This window comes from Poecilia reticulata, chromosome 12 (assembly GCF_904066995.2).
Source record: "Poecilia reticulata chromosome 12, P_reticulata-male-v2, whole genome shotgun sequence".
Taxonomy (NCBI): Eukaryota; Metazoa; Chordata; class Actinopteri; order Cyprinodontiformes; family Poeciliidae; genus Poecilia; species Poecilia reticulata.
In genome coordinates, this window is record NC_088841.1 from 31,253,182 (window position 1) to 31,276,338 (window position 23,157).

General features: G+C 38.8%; 1 pseudogene; it reads right to left on the reverse strand.

Annotated features, from left to right (window-relative positions):
- Positions 1-2,080: 2,080 nt before the first annotated feature.
- Positions 2,081-23,157, reverse strand: part of LOC145554054 (uncharacterized) — an 89,353-nt pseudogene continuing 68,276 nt past the window's right edge.

The following is a 23,157-nucleotide window of genomic DNA, read 5'->3' on the forward strand; positions in this document are numbered from 1 at the left end:
TGACTGTATGGACCCAACAGTTTTATGGGTCTCATTCTGTCCTGATAACTAGTAATAGTCTTTCTCCAGGAAATACAACTATATATAAATAGTATAAATAGAATAGAAATAGAAATACAACTATCATCTTTGTATTTCTAAATCCTCTTCTAACCCTATTCCTTGTTTTCTCGCTATCTCACTCCAGTAGCAGAAACACTGACATTAAGAAACAACAATCCCTGAATTGCATTATCAAACTTCTATAACCGCTGGATCGAATAATTATAAAATTGTACGTATTTATTCATAGTTTAAAGATATATACTTTTAGGACCGCCGTTTAGTAAGAAGGTGGATGAGCTGTCTACTAGTGTCTAAAACTCAGGCACCATGTCTTCTCAAGGAGATCAACAGTTTGACAAACAGCTTGCTTTGTGAAGCACCGCCTCACTGGGAGGGAATCGAAAGGTTAACCTTCCAATCAGGTGCAAGTTCGGCAGTTTAAAGTAAGAGAAACCAGATACTGCATTCAAAGCATGAAGAAGACCAGCAAGCAGAGCTTTGACAGAATGAATTCTGTAGAATATCAGAGTACAGGAGATACAGGATTGAAGATTTGACTGAATCAAGACATTGTCCAGAAGTTCAGACTGGGAAACTAAATGGAACATTGCTAGCCAAGTATGTGGAGCAGGAAAATAGGTTATAGTTACTTAAATGTATGCAAACCAATTGTCTCAAAAGATTCAATTACTGCAACATGTAAAAGACAAGTGTAGTTAAATTGTGTGATTTTGGCAAACAATATTCTTAAACTTGTCCAAAATATTATTCAATGTAAAAAAATTTTTACTTTCTGCTTACAGTAGCAGCAATATATTTACTACATGTAAATATAGTAAGTTCCTCATCTAAATATATTTACTTGACATAGTGGTACTGTTCAAAACCTTTTGGTTTGCTTGAGTAGAAATGGAGTAATGTCTGTGTATGTTAAGATGTTAAACATTTACCACCCAAAATTCTCCCCACTTTCAAATAGTTCACTTTTTATTTTATTCTAGTTGCAAACTCAACTTAAAAAGATAAACTTGTAAAGCATCTTTTTTTTCTTTTTTAAATCCAAAAGTTCCTGCTGCTTGTTTAAGAATAGTACAATCAACAAGTTGATGAGAATTAAGTGATGTTCACTTGAACTCTTTTATTAAGCAGAATGTTTTATTTTACAGTGAGGAAGGCCAGAGTCTAGCTTTAGCAGATGGCTGGAGGCATCTGACCAGCTTCTAACTCAGTACCTGTTTGCTCTATGGCAAAAATTTGGTAAGATTAAATTTAGTCGGCTAAAGAAAGTCAAACTGTTCATTACGGGTGAAATCTCTTGAGGTAGTCAAGTTTCTTGTTTGTTCAGATCTTGCTAGTCATTTCCATAGTATGATTACTAATTAAAAGTAAATTCTTTTGTCTAATTGCAATCTAATTATTCAGTTAACAATTGAAGTTTTATTATCAGGATTCTGCAAATAGAATATTTTCATAGTATATTTCAATCATTCCTTTCATACAGTCGAAGCTCCCTAAAAAGGATACATTATCTTTCTGTGAACTATAATTTTGATTCCTTTGAGTATCATGATATTTTACTAAATCTGACTGACATGATCTTCTTGAACACATACTGATGCATCACATTGATCATTTATAAGCTTATTAGTTACAGTTTGTTTGTTACTCTGCAGTAGTAAGACCCGCCTACGTCTCACAACTCCTCTGACCCACTACTGCCCAGTTCTCTGTCTAACAGGTCCGGAAAATCCCCAATACTTGGGTCTTACCCTACAGGTAGTTTATGGAGGATTATCTAGTTAAACTGGGGACGGAAAGGACTTGTCTAGCTCTAACTACCTTCAATCCAGAAGTTATGAGCAAAGTCCGGAGCAAAGTCCCCTTTCGGAAGAGAAGCGGAGCAGAACTGTTCGTTGTCCTTCTAACGTGCAGAATCTTTGTCATTAAATGACCTCCGTCTCTTCTCCAAGTTGGCTGCAGTAGAGTGGAGAGCATTGTGTTGAGGCAGAGGAGTCTGTCGGATCAGGAACCAGGATCAAGTCTGGTGGAACTCTTCCCTTCTTGGCGGTGTGAAGTCTTTGAGCTTACCTTGGTCCCGGGATGTGGTCCTCTGCTGGTCTTTAGCCTGCGTCCTCTTGTTGGCTCCTCTTATGCGCCACGGACAAAGAGCCTCTTTCCTCCCTATCCTCTGGTTTTTATGCCCTCTCAACCCAAGGCTGTCTACGGGGCAGTGCTGCGGGACATTAGAACCGTCCCACTGTCTGTGGAAAGTCCCAACCTTCACCAACTCCCTTATGACACACTTATGCCTCATTACAGCAAATCTCCGGTACTTCCCTTTTTCCACTGGCCATCTGTTTCTGGTCATCTTTTTATGCAGCACCCTTGTCCTGCTCCGTGTACTCATCACAACACAGTTTATTCTGTTTCTCCATTCTTAAGTCTTTCATCACTTCGTCTTTGTAACTCATCACAAAACATAATGAATATGTAATTCATCACAAAACATAATCACAAAACAATGTTACTTTATCAACTTGTTACTTCAGTATGATTCTTCCTCACTTATTATCTCTAATCTTTAATAATCAATTATCATTATACAACAATCAAGGTGTAACTGTTAACTCAAAAGTACAACCCTAAATTTCCTTAATGCATTATAACATTTAACTGATCAAAAATACAGAACCTATATTTTGATTATACATTACAGACATTCCTTCTTTGACATGTGTATTATTACTTTATAGTTGTTACTCTTAATCATCATTAAATCAATATACAAGATTTACTGTTATTTCTCAGGCCTTTATTACGTTTTTCTGTGTGCACCTGGACAGATCTCACATTCTCATACCAGTTTTCATGACAACTTACTTATCAGTTACTGTCTGTTAGTGAACATTAGTGAACAGACAGTACCAAAAACTGTAGATACTTTTAAAGGTAACAAGACAATTTACCACATTGTGACCAACTCTCAGAGCCTGGTAGTGTAGTGAGCATGTTTTATTATTGGGTAAAGTGTAGCAATAGCAAGTCAATGTTATTATAAATAGGACCAAGTGTCAGAAGATGTAAGTAAGTCTCTGTGAGAGGGGTTACTTGAGGAAAAAAAAACTAAGATTCACTGTTTGAATTGTTGGTCGATAGCCAGCATATATTTGAATTTGTACAACAAACATATAAAGGAAAGCAAAAATTATATAAAAACTGAATGATCATTCAGTTTGATATATATTAACATAGCGCATCATTCAACAAATCGATAGAAATCTAAGTGCTCCCATCAAAACATCAAATTTAAATAAATAGAAATTGCACTAAATATTTTAATAGACTGATGGTTGACACTGATCATTTATAAGTTTGTAGTAATGAAACCTTAACAACTACATGTGTACTATACTTTGTTAGTGAACACACTTCAGCATGTAAGATAACAGATGGAGGGAAAGGATCATTAGTATCAAAAACAAAGCGTATAAGTCAGAGACAAAAGCTGTACATAATTTTAAATGTAACAAAACAATTGTTGGAGCAACTCGTGGAGTGTGGTGGTGCAGTGTAAAAACTTAAAACTTTGGGGAAAACTGAAAGAGAAATATGAGCAGTAGCCTCACGTGGGCCTGTTTGGTCCCTGTCACATATTCTTAAGAAATATATTTAAAGATGAGGAACTTTTACTGAAATGTATCACACTAGCAAGTGAGGAAGAAAAGAACATCAATAAGTTTCAACCAACCTTTACTATTTTGGAGAAAGCATGAAGCACTGAGAAGATCAGTGTTGATTCAACAGCAGGAAAAGATGGAAGCAAAGTAGAATTCATAATGATGCGAGGACAAATCCTGGAAAGGCAGTGATGTTGGAGTTTCTTTCACTTTCATTGCAGAAAACTAAAAGTTAAATTTGAGTAGCCTCATGTAGGCCTGTTTACTATTTGCCACATATCTTTATGAAATACAATTACAGATGAAGAACTTTTACTGAAATGTATAACAGTAGCAAAGAAGAGAATCTATAGAATCTAATTTTAAACTCTATAGAAAATCTATAGAGTTATATAAATATATATATATATATATATATATATATATATATATATATATATATATATATATATATATATATATATATACACACACACACACACACACACATTTATTTAATCGATGTATAAATAAAAGTTGAATGTATGAATACAGAGCATGCTCATTGCTAATTGATTTCGTGTCCTATCATGGTGGCAACCATTCTAGTGGGAGGGAGGATGTAAACAGTCACGATGCTCCTTCTGCTTGGTTACTTGTTGCGCCGTTGGACAGTGGAAAGATTGTTAGGAAAGATTATGAAAAATGTTTATTCAGTAGAATTTAAAAAAAATAATGATACATTTTGTCATTAAAGGTTTGTTATTTTGTTGAAGGTTAGCTAGGTAAATGTTGACCACATAAAGGTAGATTAGTTAGAAAGTTCCACCCTGTTATGTTCCGCCCTGTTAGGAAAGATTATGAAAAATGTTTATTCAGTAGAATTTAAAAAAAACATGTTAGACTTAGTCATTAAAGGTTTGTAATTCTGTTTAAGGTTAGCTAGCTAAATGTTGACCACATAAAGAGCCACAGGTAAATTAGTTAGAAAAGTTCCACCCTGTAATGTTCCAACCTGTTATGTTCATGAACCAAATAAGGTAGAAATTAGGGTGAAAATAAATAACTTTAAGTCAAATAAAAAAATTTGAGATGATGGAATAGTTGCAGAGTAGTCTGAGGTATTATCAGATGTCGTTGCCATTTGTCTGTTTTCATTTCACTAGTTACCCCCATTGACTCCTGTGAGTGGAACAATGAGTACATGTAATTGGAAAATCCACTACAGGGATATCAAATGTTCTTGCCAAATAGAGCCAGGACTAATACTCTACATATACTTTGACTTGAAAGAGCAAATCCTGCAACTAATAATGAAAATCATCAGATTTTAGAATCAAATACTTTGATTTTCCACCCTGTTATGGGACAATCCACCAGGTTATGTTCCATTCCACACATTTTTTTTATTAAATATTGTTACAGAAACATTAAGTACTGTGGATTTTTCTGAGCCATGTTGGGAGTTGAAGACCAATAAATGAAAATATTGGTCTAAGTTTTTTTAAATTACCAATATTATCAATGCTGTCAGTAATAATGAGTAAAAAACAGTGTTTTCTTTACAATACAGTCATAAATTATTTGTAACTTCATGATGTGTTACAATTTCAAGAATAAAACTTTATAAAAGGGACACACTATAAGAAAATGTCATTATTTTTTCAATTTAAATGTTTAACTATTTTTGCTCCATATGTAAATGTTCATAACAGGGTGGAACACATTCAGAGACAACGGTGAAAAAAGCAGATGTAATAATTAATTTATCCAACCCTGAGCTTGCCCATTATTAATTTCTTATTGTTAAACATGTCAGTGTTGTAACAAAATATTCAAAAATTAAAACAATACTTTTTTTCAATAATTCTGAGGCCGAAATGTTGCCACAAAAAGACTCACCCAATCACTGAGATTAAAAGAGATAAAGTGCTGAATATTGATATCTGTTTCCCACCTTGTTTTCATTGCTAATTATTGTGAGAAATCATTAACGTGATCATTGTCTTCTCATGGTTGAGTATGATTAATCATTTTTGATAATGTCTAAGGCAAACTGAGTAAATTTGTTATTTCAGAAGAGCGTGTCAAACTGGTAGCCTTTATATAACTCGGAACCAATGAAGTAGCTCTCAGATTCCCAAAGGTTGACCCTTGATCTACTCGCTGCTGCCAATCTGCAACAGATTATTGTGCATTGTCTGTGAGCAATGCCAAACATGACACACTGAGTAATTCAAGGAGGGCGGGTTTGGCTGCTCCTTCAGTGCATCAGCAGTGGCTGGGGAAAGGCAGTGCTGGGTCCACGCGGTGGCTATAGGCCGAGCGGCGCTTGGCTTTGAGGACCGCTCGACGCTCCGCGGAGCTTTAATTAGGCCCGAGCAGCTAAGCGCTGCGAAGGCCTATTGTAATCGTGCTGTAATTAGGCCCGAGCAGCTAAGCGCTGCGAAGGCCTATTGTTTTTCAAATGTTTATTATTAGTCCCGAGCAGCTAAGCGCTGCGAAGGCCTATTGTTTTTCAAATGTTTATTTAGGCCCGAGCAGCTAAGCGCTGCGAAGGCCTATTGTAATCGTGCTGTTTATTATTATTTTTCTTGTGCCAAATGAATTGGCTTTTTGGGGGCTTTATCATATTCAAAAACTCACCAAACTTGGCGGGTGCATAGAGACCGTGTGAAATTTACGTATTTTAAGGTCCTTGCAAAAATCGCACAAGAAACGGCTCAAGGGCGCCCCCTAGCAACTTTCAAAAGACCCTTTTCTATTCACTTACTTTATCGTAGAGACTTGAAATTTGGTACAGTTGTAGAGCTCCCCAAGACACTCACAATTTACAATTAATGTCATAGTGCAAGTATCCCACGAAGTCGGCCATTTTGGATTGAAGTTCCGATTTTGCCCCGATTTTACACGTTTACACACGTCGCATTTGATCAAACTCCTCCTAGGGATTTTGATTGATCGGCTTCTAACTCGGTCAGATTGTTCATAAGGCATGGCCGATTCAAAGTTATCAAATTCGTGAGTTTTCGAGCATGCTGAAGGGGTCGTACCAGGGGTCAAATTTCACAGACTCACCAGAATGTAATAAACTGTTAGATCTCCTACAAATAAACTCACAGAGCCACCAAACTTTCTGTGTGTGATCACCTTTGGATGACCTACGACACCCAGTTGTGAAATTTTGAGATTACCTAAGCCACGCCCCCTTAGAACAGGAAGTGTCATGTTTTACTGCGAACATTCACTATCTGAAACCTTTAACCTAATCAACATGAAACTGTCCACAGACAGAAGACATGTTGGTGTGTCAGGGTGTCCAACCCCGTTTGGTTTGGATGCAGCAGCTGGCCGTGGTGGCGTGGCGAAGTGACCTTTAACGCCGTCTCCTTACGTTTGGCCGTGAATTCCAAAGTTTAAAGCCCAGCTGCACCAAACTCACTAGGTTTGATCCTTGTGGGCCCCTCGACTGGAATCCAGTGTGATTTTTTGTGGGCGTGGCCTAATGTCTCAACAGCGCCCCCTTGAAGATTTTAAATAATCAGCCCCAAACCATTCTTTAACCTAGAATTATGAAACTTGGTACACTTGTGTATATTCTGAAGACCTACAAAAAAGCCTCTTGGAGCCATGGTCCAAACCCAACATGAAGTCTGCCATTTTGGATAAAAGCCGCTATTTGCTGTTTTTCAGAGATGTCATATTTGATCGAACTCCTCCTACGGGGTTTCAGATACAGACTTCAAACTCAGTCAGCAGAGAGTTCAGATATGAAAGGTCTAAAGTTATCACAGGAATTTTTGTATGTCAAAGCATGTGGGCGTGGCTAAGTGAAAAACTTTGAATATTTGCCATAAAACATCAAAGTGACATAACTTCCACATACAAGGAGACAGCTGATTCAGACTTCCTATGTCTCAATACTAACCAACCCTCATTACATTCTCATGGTCAGATGACGCAACCTTAGCTCCGCCCACTTTTCACTGGAAGTCACCTGTTTTTTCTACTGTATGTCTTATTTTTACAGAGTAATACATATGGAAATAATCTTCTACCACCTGAAATTATATGACCTGATGATGAACTGTGATGATGACCTCTGACTCATGGGAGCGTGGCCAACTTGCTGTCCTACGCCATATGCATGCAATTATCTCTGAATCACACACGCATCTTCCGATTGGCACCAAACTGGAAACGTTTGACCTGGATTTTACTCTACAGCGCCCCCTAGATTATCCCATCATAATTATCTCCTCTCTACATCGACCGATCTGCACCAAATTTGTGGTGTGTCCTCAGGAAACCATGCCGAAGTGATCGGTGCGAACTGCCTGGCGGAGGCGCGCCTCAACTGTGCAAAAGGGTACGCGGTGGAAGGCGGGCGGCGGTGCTGGATCCCCGCGGTGGCTATAGGCCGGAGCGGCGCTTGGCTGCTCGGGCCGCTTGAGGCTCCGCGGAGCTTTAATTTTATTAATTATTTATTTATTTTTTTCTTCTGTCAAATGAATTGCCTTTTTGGGGGCTTTAACATATTCAGAAACTCAGCAAAATTGGTGGGCCCATAGAGACTCTGAAAAATTTACGTATTTTAAGGTCTACGCAAAAATCGCACAAAAAATTGCTCAACAGCGCCCCCTAGAAAATTCAAAAGACCCTTTCCTATTCAGTTACTTTATTGTAGAGACTTGAAATTTGGTACACTTGTAGAACTCCCCAAGGCACTCAGAGTTTATAATTGTTCTCATAGTGCATGTCAAACAGGAAGTCAGCCATTTTGGATTGAATTGGCAAATTTCACCCCATTTTGGCCGTTTATAGCCTTCGCATTTGATCGAACTCCTCCTAGGGCTTTTGATGGATCGGCTTCAAACTTGGTCAGTCGGTTCATAAGGCATGCCCGATTAAAAGTTATCAAAATGGTGAGTTTTTGTGCATGCTGATGGGGTGATACTAGGGGTCAAAGTTCACTGACTCACCATAAACAAATAAATAGTTATATCTCCTACAAAGAAAGGCACAAAGCCACCAAACTTTCTGTGTTTGATCACCTTTGGATGCCCTACAAGACCCAATCGAGAAATTTTGAGATCACCTATGCCACGCCCCTTAGAACAGGAAGTGTCATGTTTTATTGTGATCGGACCCTATCTGACCTCTTTAACCTAATTAACATGAGACTGTGTCCACAAACAGAAGACATGTTGGTGTCTTATGGTTTCCAACGCTGTTTGTTTTGGAGGCAGCAGGTGGGCGTGGCGGCGTGGCGAATATACCTGTAACGCCGTGTCCATACATTTGGCTCTGTATTCCACAATTTTGAGTCCAGCTGCACCAAACTCACTGAGATGGATCCTTATCCAACTCCGGACAGTAATCCAGTGCAATATTTGGTGGGCGTGGCCTAATGTCTCTACAGCGCCCCCTAGAAGAGTTTAAATCATCAGCCCCGAGCCATGCTTTAACCTAGAATTATGAAACTTGGTACACATGTGTAACTTGTAAGGATGTACAAAAACGTCCCTTGGAGCCATGGTCCAAACCCAACAGGAAGTCGGCCATTTTGGATCAAAGCCGCCATTTTCTGTTTTTCATAGACGTCGCATCTGATCGAACTCCTACAGCTTTTGAGATACAGACTTCAAACTCGCTCAGCACACACTTAAGATATTGAAGATGCAAAGTTATCAAAAGAATTCTCGTACATCAAAGCATGTGGGCGTGGCTAAATGTCAAACTTTGGCTTTGTGCCATGAAATACTAAAATGCAATAACTTCTACAGGAAAAGTGACAACTTCATCAGACTTTACATGTCTCATTATTGGCCAGCCTTGATCACATTCACAAGGTCATATGATGACATCACCTTAGCCACGCCCCCCTCCAACATGAAGACACCTGTTTTTGTCTGCCAGAAGTCTTTCTTTTACTCTCACTCAAATGGGTTCAGTGCTGTGCAAATTGATATAAAATGACATGATGATGAACTCTGTGTATGTTGGCTGCTAGCTGAAGCATGTGGGCGTGCCTTATTAGCAAATAGCAATGCTAGCCATGTCTACGATCATCTCTAAATCAACCAGCCTTCATCCAATTTGCACCAGATTTTCTATGATCGACTGTGGTGATCCTCTAAAGATTGGATTATAACTTGACTTCACTTCACTCCTTAGGTTAATCAAACAGCTGTATCTTATCTCTACATTGGCTAATCTGCATGAGATGTTGTGGGCTGCAGCAGGGAGCGCTGCTGTAAACACAATGTAGCTAATTTCAACACAAGTGAGAAGATAAAGTATCAATCAAGCTGTTCAGATGCACATTCATTCTCCCAAAACTTAAACTGACATGATTTGTGGTTTTAGGTGGTGAGGCTGAACACTGAGACCCAGGTGATAATGATGTTTATTATAATTTAATAAAAAGAAGCTCAAACACAGTCCAGAACGGGCAACACGGCAGGAAAACTTGCACACATCTAATACAGGTAGCCACTGAAACAACTGAAGACTGAATGCGACAGCTACATTATAACTTGATTCCACTTAGCCCTGTAGGTTAAGTGGAATCAAACCAAACCAACTTTATTTACAAATCACTTTAAAACAACCACAGCTGATACAAAGTGCTTTACATTAAAACACAACATAATAAAAAAAATAAAACATACAGCTTAAAAACAAAAACATACAATTTAAAACTAGATCACGCTGGTGATGAAAGTCATGTAAAATAGATGGTGCAGTGGTGTATGAACAGCAGCTGTGAAGGTTACCAGCCTGTTTAGTTCAACCTATCTCTGTGAATCAGCGTTTTCTGACATGAACTTCATCAAGAACAAACACAGAACATGCCTCATGTCCCAGTACTAACTTTCCACAATGTTATTATGTTTCATTTCTGCCTTCAAAATGTCTGAAATTCCACAAAAACCATTTAATGTAAGTGACATCAATTGGTTCTGATGTGAATTCAAACATGGAAAACAAAGCGAGCTTCAACTGTCACCATCTCTGTACTTTTTCTTATCTTAAATATGTTAAACATGTATATGTTAAGCTTAAAGTTCCACCCTGTTAGGAAATACTGTGAAAAATGTTTATTCAGTATAATTTAAAAAACATAATGTTAGATTAAGTCATTAAAGGGTTAACCCTTCGGAGACAATTGACGCGTATCCGAGTTTTTTTTACATGTCTGATTTGGCGTGTCGTAGCAGCAAGACTCCGCCTCCCCCAGTCTCACTTTCTACTGGTGTTTAAAGTGCACATGTTAAACTACACAACAGTTTTTAAATTGTGTTAATAGGTCAAGTAAAACCGGAGTTATGCTTAAATATGTAAACCATATTTGTTTCAATTAGCGAAATTGTAAAACCCGCTCCTTTCCACAGTGAGACGGAGCGCTCTCTCAACACAAAGAATACAATATAACAGATCCCATCACTCGAGCTCACGTATTAAACTGATAAGAGTTGACATTTTGTTGCAGATAAACGAAAGACAGTGACGCAAGTAACAGCGCGAAAATAGAGAAAAAAATGTACCGCGGGAACGGAGAACAGAAAAAAGAGAGGCACGTCAACAGATAGTTGTGATATCAGACGATCAGTAAAATCTACCTCGTAATTTGTATTTCGGACATTGTATTTTGTTTTTTTCTGTAAAGAATGATGAGAAGAATGAATGTGGGGCCGGCAGCAAAGCTCTTTTTTGAGCTCGAAGATGAGGGAAACTCGCAGTCTGAGTCTGGAGCAGACAGCGAGGATTCTGATGACAATGTAGCGATTCAGTCATTCATATCAGGAAGAGAGAGAGAACATGGCTATCAGGAAGAAGATGAGGTAGGGACAAACGTAGCTAAGCAAAGATTGAAACTGAGAAGTTGGCAGCGCTGTGCAACTGCGCGGTCTCGATCACCGAGAGATGACGCTGCTGAGCCACTCCCCCACAGTGATCCCTGGAAGACGGAGGAGGATCCTGACAGTGGGCCGGGAGTAAAGCAGGTTTCAGCCACGGCGAACACCCGGTGTCCAAATAAACAACCTGTCTTCTCATAGTCCAAAAGATCTTTTTTTATTATATTTTGCCTCTGACACAGTGAAAACAATTTGCCTCAACACAAACAAAAATGCAGCAAAAAAACATTAGGGAAAAAGTACAAATGGAATGACATTGAAATGGAAGATTTGTAAATTTTTTTGGTCTATGGATGGATGGATGGATTGAGATATTTGCCATTATTCAAATATAAACAAAATGGTGATTGACTGGACTATACCTTATTTTAATATGCAATTTAATCTACTGAAACTATTTTCACATTTGATATTTTCTTATTATACATGTCCCAGTACTAACTTTCCACCCTGTTATGATGTTTCATTTCTGCCTTGAAAAGTCTAAAATTCCATAAAAACCATTTAAAGTGAGTGACATCAATTGGTTCTGATGTGAATTCAACCATGTAAAACAAAGTGAGCTTCAACTGTCACCATCTCTGTACTTTTTCCTTTCTTAAATATGTTAAACCTGTATATGTTAGGCTTAAAGTTCCATGCTGTTAGGAAAGATTGTGAAAAGTTTATTCAGTAGAATTTAAAAAGCATAATGTTAGATTTAGTCATTAAAGGTTTGTTATTTTGTTGAAGGTTAGCAAGCTAAATGTTTACCACATAAAGAGCTAAAGATGAATTAGTGAGAAAGTTCCACCCTGTTATGTTCCACCCTGTTAGGAAAGATTGTGTAAATGTTAATTCAGTAGAATTTAAGAAACATATTGTTAGATTTAGTCACTAAAGGTTTGTTATTCGGTTTAATGTTAGCTAGCTAAATGTTGACCACATAAAGAGCTACAGGTAAATTAGTTAGAAAAGTTCCACCCTGTTATGTTCATGAACCAAATAAGTTAGAAATTAGGGTGAAAATAAATAATTTTAAGTCAAATAAAAATTTTGAGATGATGGAGTTGCAGAGTAGTCTGAGGTATTATCAGATGTTTATTCCATTTGTCTGCTTTCATTTCACTAGTTACCCCCATTGATTCCTGTGAGGGGAACAATGAGTACATGTCATGGGAAAATCAACTACAGGGATATCACATGTTCTTTCCAAATAGAGCCAGGATAAATACTCTACCTATACTTTGACTTAAAAGAGCCAATCCTGCAACTAATAATGAAAATCATCAGATTTTAGAATAAAAGACTTATATTTTCCACCCTGTTATGGGACAATCCACCATGTTATGTTCCATTCCACACATTTTTATTAAATATTGTTACAGAAACATTAAGTACTGTGAATTTTTCTGAGCAATGTTGGGAGTTGAAGTCCAATAAATGCAAATATTGATATAAGGTTTTGAAATTACCAATATTTTCAATGCTGTCAGTAATAATGAGTAAAAAAAACAGTGTTTTCTTTGCAATACAGTCATAAATTATTCGTAACTTCATGATGTGTTACAATTTCAAGAAAAAAACGTATTATATAGTAAAAGGGACACACTCTATGTAAGAAAAAGTCATTATTTCTCAATATTTAAATGTTTAACTATTTGTGGTCCATATGTAAATGTTCATAAAAGGGTGGAACACTGAATTCAGAGACAATGGTGAAAAAACCCACATGTAATAATTAATTTATCCAATCCTGTGCTTGCCCATTATTATTAATTTCTTATTGTTAAACATAAAGTGCTGAATATTGATCTGTTTCCCACCTAGTTTTCATTGCTAATTATTGTGAGAAATCATTAACGTGATCAGTGTCTTCTCATGGATGAGTATTCTCATGGATCAGTATCATTAATCATTATTGATTATATATAACTATATATAATATATATATATATATATATAACTTGCAAACTGAGTAAATTTGTTATTTCAGAATAGTGTCAAACTGGTAGCCCTTTATATGACTCGGTAGCCATGAAGTAGCTCTCAGTTTCAAAAAGGTTGGTGACCCTGATCTACTCGCTGCAGCCAATCTGCAACAGATTTTTGTGCATTGTCCGTGAGCAATGCCAAACATGACACACTGAGTAATTGAAGGGGGGCGGGTTCGGCTTCTCCGTCAGAGCATCGGCGGTGGCTGGGGGAAGGCGGTGCTGGGACCACGCGGTGGCTATAGGCCGAGCGGCGCTTGGCTGCTCGGGCCGCTCGATGCTCCGCGGAGCTTTAATTAGGCCCGAGCAGCTAAGCGCTGCGAAGGCCTATTGTTTTTCGAATGTTTATTATTAGGCCCGAGCAGCTAAGCGCTGCGAAGGCCTATTGTTTTTCGAATGTTTATTTTTTAGGCCCGAGCAGCTAAGCGCTGCGAAGGCCTATTGTAATCGTGCTGTTTATTATTATTTTCTTGTGCCAAATGAATTGGCTTTTTGGGGCTTTATCATATTCAAAAACTCACCAAACTTGGCGGGTGCATAGAGCCCGTGTGAAATTTACGTATTTTAAGGTCCTTGCAAAATCGCATGAGAAGCGGCTCAAGGGCGCCCCTAGCAACTTTCAAAAGACCCTTTCCTACTCACTTACTTTATCGTAGACACTTGAAATTTGGTACAGTTCTAGAGCTCCCCAAGACACTCACAATTTACAATTAATGTCATAGTGCAAGTATCCACGAAGTCGGCCATTTTGGATTGAAGTTCCGATTTTGCCCCGATTTTACCCGTTTACACACGTCGCATTTGATCGAACTCCTCCTAGGGATTTTGATCGATCGGCTTCAACTCGGTCAGATTGTTCATAAGGCATGGCCGATTCAAAGTTATCAAATTCGTGAGTTTTCGAGCATGCTGAAGGGGTCGTAGCAGGGGTCAAAATTCACCGACTCACCAGAAAGTAAAAAACTGTTAGATCTCCTACAAAAAACTCACAGAGCCACCAAACTTTCTGTGTGTGATCACCTTTGGATGACCTACGACACCCAGTTGTGAAATTTTGAGATTACCTAAGCCACGCCCCTTAGAACAGGAAGTGTCATGTTTTACTGCGAACATTCACTATCTGAAACCTTTAACCTAATCAACATGAAACTGTCCACAGACAGAAGACATGTTGGTGTGTCAGGGTGTCCAACCCCGTTTGGTTGGATGCAGCAGCTGGCCGTGGTGGCGTGGCGAAGTGACCTTTAACGCCGTCTCCTTACGTTTGGCCGTGAATTCCAAAGTTTAAAGCCCAGCTGCACCAAACTCACTAGGTTTGATCCTTGTGGGCCCTCGACTGGAATCCAGTGTGATTTTTGTGGGCGTGGCCTAATGTCTCAACAGCGCCCCCTTGAAGATTTTAAATAATCAGCCCCAAACCATTCTTTAACCTAGAATTATGAAACTTGGTACACTTGTGTATATTCTGAAGACCTACAAAAAAGCCTCTTGGAGCCATGGTCCAAACCCAACATGAAGTCTGCCATTTTGGATAAAAGCCGCTATTTGCTGTTTTTCAGAGATGTCATATTTGATCGAACTCCTCCTACGGGGTTTCAGATACAGACTTCAAACTCAGTCAGCAGAGAGTTCAGATATGAAAGGTCTAAAGTTATCACAGGAATTTTTGTATGTCAAAGCATGTAGTTGTGGCTAAGTGCAAAACTTTGAATATTTGCCATAAAACATCAAAGTGACATAACTTCCACATACAAGGAGACAGCTGATTCAGACTTCCTATGTCTCAATACTAACCAACCCTCATTACATTCTCATGGTCAGATGACGCAACCTTAGCTCCGCCCACTTTTCACTGGAAGTCACCTGTTTTTTCTACTGTATGTCTTATTTTTACAGAGTAATACATATGGAAATAATCTTCTACCACCTGAAATTATATGACCTGATGATGAACTGTGATGATGACCTCTGTCTCATGGGAGCGTGGCCAACTGGCTGTCCTACGCCATATGCATGCAATTATCTCTGAATCACACACGCATCTTCCGATTGGCACCAAACTGGAAACGTTTGACCTGGATTTTACTCTACAGCGCCCCCTAGATTATCCCATCATAATTATCTCCTCTCTACATCGACCGATCTGCACCAAATTTGTGGTGTGTCCTCAGGAAACCATGCCGAAGTGATCGGTGCGAACTGCCTGGCGGAGGCGCGCCTCAACTGTGCAAAAGGGTACGCGGTGGAAGGCGGGCGGCGGTGCTGGATCCCCGCGGTGGCTATAGGCCGGAGCGGCGCTTGGCTGCTCGGGCCGCTTGAGGCTCCGCGGAGCTTTAATTTTATTAATTATTTATTTATTTTTTCTTCTGTCAAATGAATTGCCTTTTTGGGGGCTTTAACATATTCAGAAACTCAGCAAAATTGGTGGGCCCATAGAGACTCTGAAATTTTACGTATTTAAGGTCTACGCAAAAATCGCTCAAAAAATGGCTCAACAGCGTCCCCTAGAAAATTTCAAAAGACCCTTTCCTATTCAGTTACTTTATTGTAGAGACTTGAAATTTGGTACACTTGTAGAACTCCCCAAGGCACTCAGAATTTATAATTGTACTCATAGTGCATGTCAAACAGGAAGTCAGCCATTTTGGATTGAATTGGCAAATTTCACCCCATTTTGGCCGTTTATAGCCTTCGCATTTGATCGAACTCCTCCTAGGGCTTTTGATGGATCGGCTTCAAACTTGGTCAGTCGGTTCATAAGGCATGCCCGATTAAAAGTTATCAAAATGGTGAGTTTTTGTGCATGCTGATGGGGTGATACTAGGGGTCAAAGTTCACTGACTCACCATAAACAAATAAATAGTTATATCTCCTACAAAGAAAGGCACAAAGCCACCAAACTTTCTGTGTTTGATCACCTTTGGATGCCCTACAAGACCCAATCGAGAAATTTTGAGATCACCTATGCCACGCCCCTTAGAACAGGAAGTGTCATGTTTTATTGTGATCGGACCCTATCTGACCTCTTTAACCTAATTAACATGAGACTGTGTCCACAAACAGAAGACATGTTGGTGTCTTATGGTTTCCAACGCTGTTTGTTTTGGATGCAGCAGGTGGGCGTGGTGGCATGGCGAATTAACCTGTAACACCTTGTCCAAACATTGGGCTCTGAATTCCACAATTTTCAGTCCAGCTGCACCAAACTTACTGAGATGGATCCTTATCCAACTCCGGACAGTAATCCAGTGCAATATTTGGTGGGCGTGGCCTAATGTCTCTACAGCGCCCCCTAGAAGAGTTTAAATCATCAGACCCGAGCCATGCTTTAACCTAGAATTATGAAACTTGGTACACATGTGTATCTTGTAAGGATGTACAAAAACGTCCTTGGAGCCATGGTCCAACCCAACAGGAAGTCGGCCATTTTGGATCAAAGCCGCCATTTTCTGTTTTTCATAGACGTCGCATCTGATCGAACTCCTCCTACAGCTTTGAGATACAGACTTCAAACTCGCTCAGCACACACTTAAGATATTGAAGATGCAAAGTTATCAAAAGAATTCTCGTACATCAAAGCATGTGGGCGTGGCTAAATGTCAAACTTTGGCTTTGTGCCATGAAATACTAAAATGCAATAACTTCTACAGGAAAAGTGACAACTTCATCAGACTTTACATGTCTCATTATTGGCCAGCCTTGATCACATTCACAAGTCATATGATGACATCACCTTAGCCACGCCCCCCTCCAACATGAAGACACCTGTTTTTGTCTGCCAGAAGTCTTTCTTTTACTCTCACTCAAATGGGTTCAGTGCTGTGCAAATTGATATAAAATGACATGATGATGAACTCTGTGTATGTTGGCTGCTAGCTGAAGCATGTGGACGTTCCTTATTAGCAAATAGCAATGCTAGCCATGTCTACGATCATCTCTAAATCAACCAGGCTTCATCCAATTTGCACCAGATTTTCTATCATCGACTGTGGTGATCCTCTAAAGATTGGATTATAACTTGACTTCACTTCACTCCTTAGGTTAATCAAACAGCTGTATCTTATCTCTACATTGGCTAATCTGCATGAGATGTTGTGGGCTGCAGCAGGGAGCGCTGCTGTAAACACAATGTAGCTAATTTCAACACAAGTGACAAGATAAAGTATCAATCAAGCTGTTCAGATGCACATTCATTCTCCCAAAACTTAAACTGACATGATTTGTGGTTTTAGGTGGTGAGGCTGAACACTGAGACCCAGGTGATAATGATGTTTATTATAATTTAATAAAAAGAAGCTCAAACACAGTCCAGAACGGGCAACACGGCAGGAAAACTTGCACACATCTAATACAGGTAGCCACTGAAACAACTGAAGACTGAATGCGACAGCTACATTATAACTTGATTCCACTTAGCCCTGTAGGTTAAGTGGAATCAAACCAAACCAACTTTATTTACAAATCACTTTAAAACAGCCACAGCTGATACAAAGTGCTTTACATTAAAACACAACATAATAAAAAATAAAACATACAGCTTAAAAACAAAAACATACAATTTAAAACTAGATCACGCTGGTGATGAAAGTCATGTAAAAGAGATGGTGCAGTGGTGTATGAACAGCAGCTGTGAAGGTTACCAGCCTGTTTAGTTCAACCTATCTCTGCGCATCAGCGTTTTCTGACATGGACCTCATCAAGAACAGACACAGAACATGCCTCATGTCCAGTACTAACTTTCCACAATGCTATTATGTTTCATTTCTGCCTTCAAAATGTCTGAAATTCCACAAAAACCATTTAATGTAAGTGACATCAATTGGTTCTGATGTGAATTCAAACATGGAAAACAAAGCGAGCTTCAACTGTCACCATCTCTGTACTTTTTCTTATCTTAAATATGTTAAACATGTATATGTTAAGCTTAAAGTTCCACCCTGTTAGGAAATACTGTGAAAAATGTTTATTCAGTATAATTTAAAAAACATAATGTTAGATTAAGTCATTAAAGGGTTAACTGTTCTTAGACAATTGACGCGTATCCGAGTTTTTTTACATGTCTGATTTGGCGTGTCGTAGCAGCAAGACTCCGCCTCCCCCAGTCTCACTTTCTACTGGTGTTTAAAGTGCACATGTTAAACTACACAACAGTTTTTAAATTGTGTTAATAGGTCAAGTAAAACCGGAGTTATGCTTAAATATGTAAACCATATTTGTTTCAATTAGCGAAATTGTAAAACCCGCTCCTTTCCACAGTGAGACGGAGCGCTCTCTCAACACAAAGAATACAATATAACAGATCCCATCACTCGAGCTCACGTATTAAACTGATAAGAGTTGACATTTTGTTGCAGATAAACGAAAGACAGTGACGCAAGTAACAGCGCGAAAATAGAGAAAAAAATGTACCGCGGGAACGGAGAACAGAAAAAAGAGAGGCACGTCAACAGATAGTTGTGATATCAGACGATCAGTAAAATCTACCTCGTAATTTGTATTTCGGACATTGTATTTTGTTTTTTTCTGTAAAGAATGATGAGAAGAATGAATGTGGGGCCGGCAGCAAAGCTCTTTTTTGAGCTCGAAGATGAGGGAAACTCGCAGTCTGAGTCTGGAGCAGACAGCGAGGATTCTGATGACAATGTAGCGATTCAGTCATTCATATCAGGAAGAGAGAGAGAACATGGCTATCAGGAAGAAGATGAGGTAGGGACAAACGTAGCTAAGCAAAGATTGAAACTGAGAAGTTGGCAGCGCTGTGCAACTGCGCGGTCTCGATCACCGAGAGATGACGCTGCTGAGCCACTCCCCCACAGTGATCCCTGGAAGACGGAGGAGGATCCTGACAGTGGGCCGGGAGTAAAGCAGGTTTCAGCCACGGCGAACACCCGGTGTCCAAATAAACAACCTGTCTTCTCATAGTCCAAAAGATCTTTTTTTATTATATTTTGCCTCTGACACAGTGAAAACAATTTGCCTCAACACAAACAAAAATGCAGCAAAAAAAACATTAGGGAAAAAGTACAAATGGAATGACATTGAAATGGAAGATTTGTAAATTTTTTTGGTCTATGGATGGATGGATGGATTGAGATATTTGCCATTATTCAAATATAAACAAAATGGTGATTGACTGGACTATACCTTATTTTAATATGCAATTTAATCTACTGAAACTATTTTCACATTTGATATTTTCTTATTATACATGTCCCAGTACTAACTTTCCACCCTGTTATGATGTTTCATTTCTGCCTTGAAAAGTCTAAAATTCCATAAAAACCATTTAAAGTGAGTGACATCAATTGGTTCTGATGTGAATTCAACCATGTAAAACAAAGTGAGCTTCAACTGTCACCATCTCTGTACTTTTCCTTTCTTAAATATGTTAAACCTGTATATGTTAGGCTTAAAGTTCCATGCTGTTAGGAAAGATTGTGAAAAGTTTATTCAGTAGAATTTAAAAAGCATAATGTTAGATTTAGTCATTAAAGGTTTGTTATTTTGTTGAAGGTTAGCAAGCTAAATGTTTACCACATAAAGAGCTAAAGATGAATTAGTGAGAAAGTTCCACCCTGTTATGTTCCACCCTGTTAGGAAAGATTGTGTAAATGTTAATTCAGTAGAATTTAAGAAACATATTGTTAGATTTAGTCACTAAAGGTTTGTTATTCGGTTTAATGTTAGCTAGCTAAATGTTGACCACATAAAGAGCTACAGGTAAATTAGTTAGAAAAGTTCCACCCTGTTATGTTCATGAACCAAATAAGTTAGAAATTAGGGTGAAAATAAATAATTTTAAGTCAAATAAAAAATTTTGAGATGATAGAGTTGCAGAGTAGTCTGAGGTATTATCAGATGTTTATTCCATTTGTCTGCTTTCATTTCACTAGTTACCCCCATTGATTCCTGTGAGGGGAACAATGAGTACATGTCATGGGAAAATCAACTACAGGGATATCACATGTTCTTTCCAAATAGAGCCAGGATAAATACTCTACCTATACTTTGACTTAAAAGAGCCAATCCTGCAACTAATAATGAAAATCATCAGATTTTAGAATAAAAGACTTATATTTTCCACCCTGTTATGGGACAATCCACCATGTTATGTTCCATTCCACACATTTTTATTAAATATTGTTACAGAAACATTAAGTACTGTGAATTTTTCTGAGCAATGTTGGGAGTTGAAGTCCAATAAATGCAAATATTGATATAAGGTTTTGAAATTACCAATATTTTCAATGCTGTCAGTAATAATGAGTAAAAAAACAGTGTTTTCTTTGCAATACAGTCATAAATTATTTGTAACTTCATGATGTCTTACAATTTCAAGAAAAAAACGTATTATATAGTAAAAGGGACACACTCTATGTAAGAAAAAGTCATTATTTCTCAATATTTAAATGTTTAACTATTTGTGGTCCATATGTAAATGTTCATAAAAGGGTGGAACACTGAATTCAGAGACAATGGTGAAAAAACCCACATGTAATAATTAATTTATCCAATCCTGTGCTTGCCCATTATTATTAATTTCTTATTGTTAAACATAAAGTGCTGAATATTGATCTGTTTCCCACCTAGTTTTCATTGCTAATTATTGTGAGAAATCATTAACGTGATCAGTGTCTTCTCATGGATGAGTATTCTCATGGATCAGTATCATTAATCATTATTGATTATATATAACTATATATATATATATATATATATATATATATAACTTGCAAACTGAGTAAATTTGTTATTTCAGAATAGTGTCAAACTGGTAGCCCTTTATATGACTCGGTAGCCATGAAGTAGCTCTCAGTTTCAAAAAGGTTGGTGACCCCTGATCTACTCGCTGCAGCCAATCTGCAACAGATTTTTGTGCATTGTCCGTGAGCAATGCCAAACATGACACACTGAGTAATTGAAGGGGGGCGGGTTCGGCTTCTCCGTCAGAGCATCGGCGGTGGCTGGGGGAAGGCGGTGCTGGGACCACGCGGTGGCTATAGGCCGAGCGGCGCTTGGCTGCTCGGGCCGCTCGATGCTCCGCGGAGCTTTAATTAGGCCCGAGCAGCTAAGCGCTGCGAAGGCCTATTGTTTTTCGAATGTTTATTATTAGGCCCGAGCAGCTAAGCGCTGCGAAGGCCTATTGTTTTTCGAATGTTTATTTTTTAGGCCGAGCAGCTAAGCGCTGCGAAGGCCTATTGTAATCGTGCTGTTTATTATTTTTCTTGTGCCAAATGAATTGGCTTTTGGGGGCTTTATCATATTCAAAAACTCACCAAACTTGGCGGGTGCATAGAGCCGTGTGAAATTTACGTATTTTAAGGTCCTTGCAAAAATCGCATGAGAAGCGGCTCAAGGGCGCCCCTAGCAACTTTCAAAAGACCCTTTCCTACTCACTTACTTTATCGTAGACACTTGAAATTTGGTACAGTTCTAGAGCTCCCCAAGACACTCACAATTTACAATTAATGTCATAGTGCAAGTATCCCACGAAGTCGGCCATTTTGGATTGAAGTTCCGATTTGCCCCGATTTTACCCGTTTACACACGTCGCATTTGATCGAACTCCTCCTAGGATTTTGATCGATCGGCTTCAAACTCGGTCAGATTGTTCATAAGGCATGGCCGATTCAAAGTTATCAAATTCGTGAGTTTTCGAGCATGCTGAAGGCGTCGTAGCAGGGGTCAAAGTTCACCGACTCACCAGAATGTAATAAACTGTTAGATCTCCTACAAAAACACTCACAGAGCCACCAAACTTTCTGTGTGTGATCACCTTTGGATGACCTACGACACCCAGTTGTGAAATTTTGAGATTACCTAAGCCACGCCCCCTTGGAACAGGAAGTGTCATGTTTTACTGCGAACATTCACTATCTGAAACCATTAACCTAATCAACATGAAACTGTCCACAGACAGAAGACATGTAGGTGTGTCAGGGTGTCCAACCCCGTTTGGTTTGGATGCAGCAGCTGGCCGTGGTGGCGTGGCGAAGTGACCTTTAACGCCGTCTCCTTACGTTTGGCCGTGAATTCCAAAGTTTAAAGCCCAGCTGCACCAAACTCACTAGGTTTGATCCTTGTGGGCCCCTCGACTGGAATCCAGTGTGATTTTTGTGGGCGTGGCCTAATGTCTCAACAGCGCCCCCTTGAAGATTTAAATAATCAGCCCCAAACCATTCTTTAACCTAGAATTATGAAACTTGGTACACTTGTGTATATCTGAAGACCTACAAAAAGCCTCTTGGAGCCATGGTCCAAACCCAACATGAAGTCTGCCATTTTGGATAAAAGCCGCTATTTGCTGTTTTTCAGAGATGTCATATTTGATCGAACTCCTCCTACGGGGTTTCAGATACAGACTTCAAACTCAGTCAGCAGAGAGTTCAGATATGAAAGGTCTAAAGTTATCACAGGAATTTTTGTATGTCAAAGCATGTAGTTGTGGCTAAGTGCAAAACTTTGACTATTTGCCATAAACATCAAAGTGACATAACTTCCACATATAAGGTGACAGCTGCTTCAGACTTCCTATGTCTCAATACTAACCAACCCTCATTA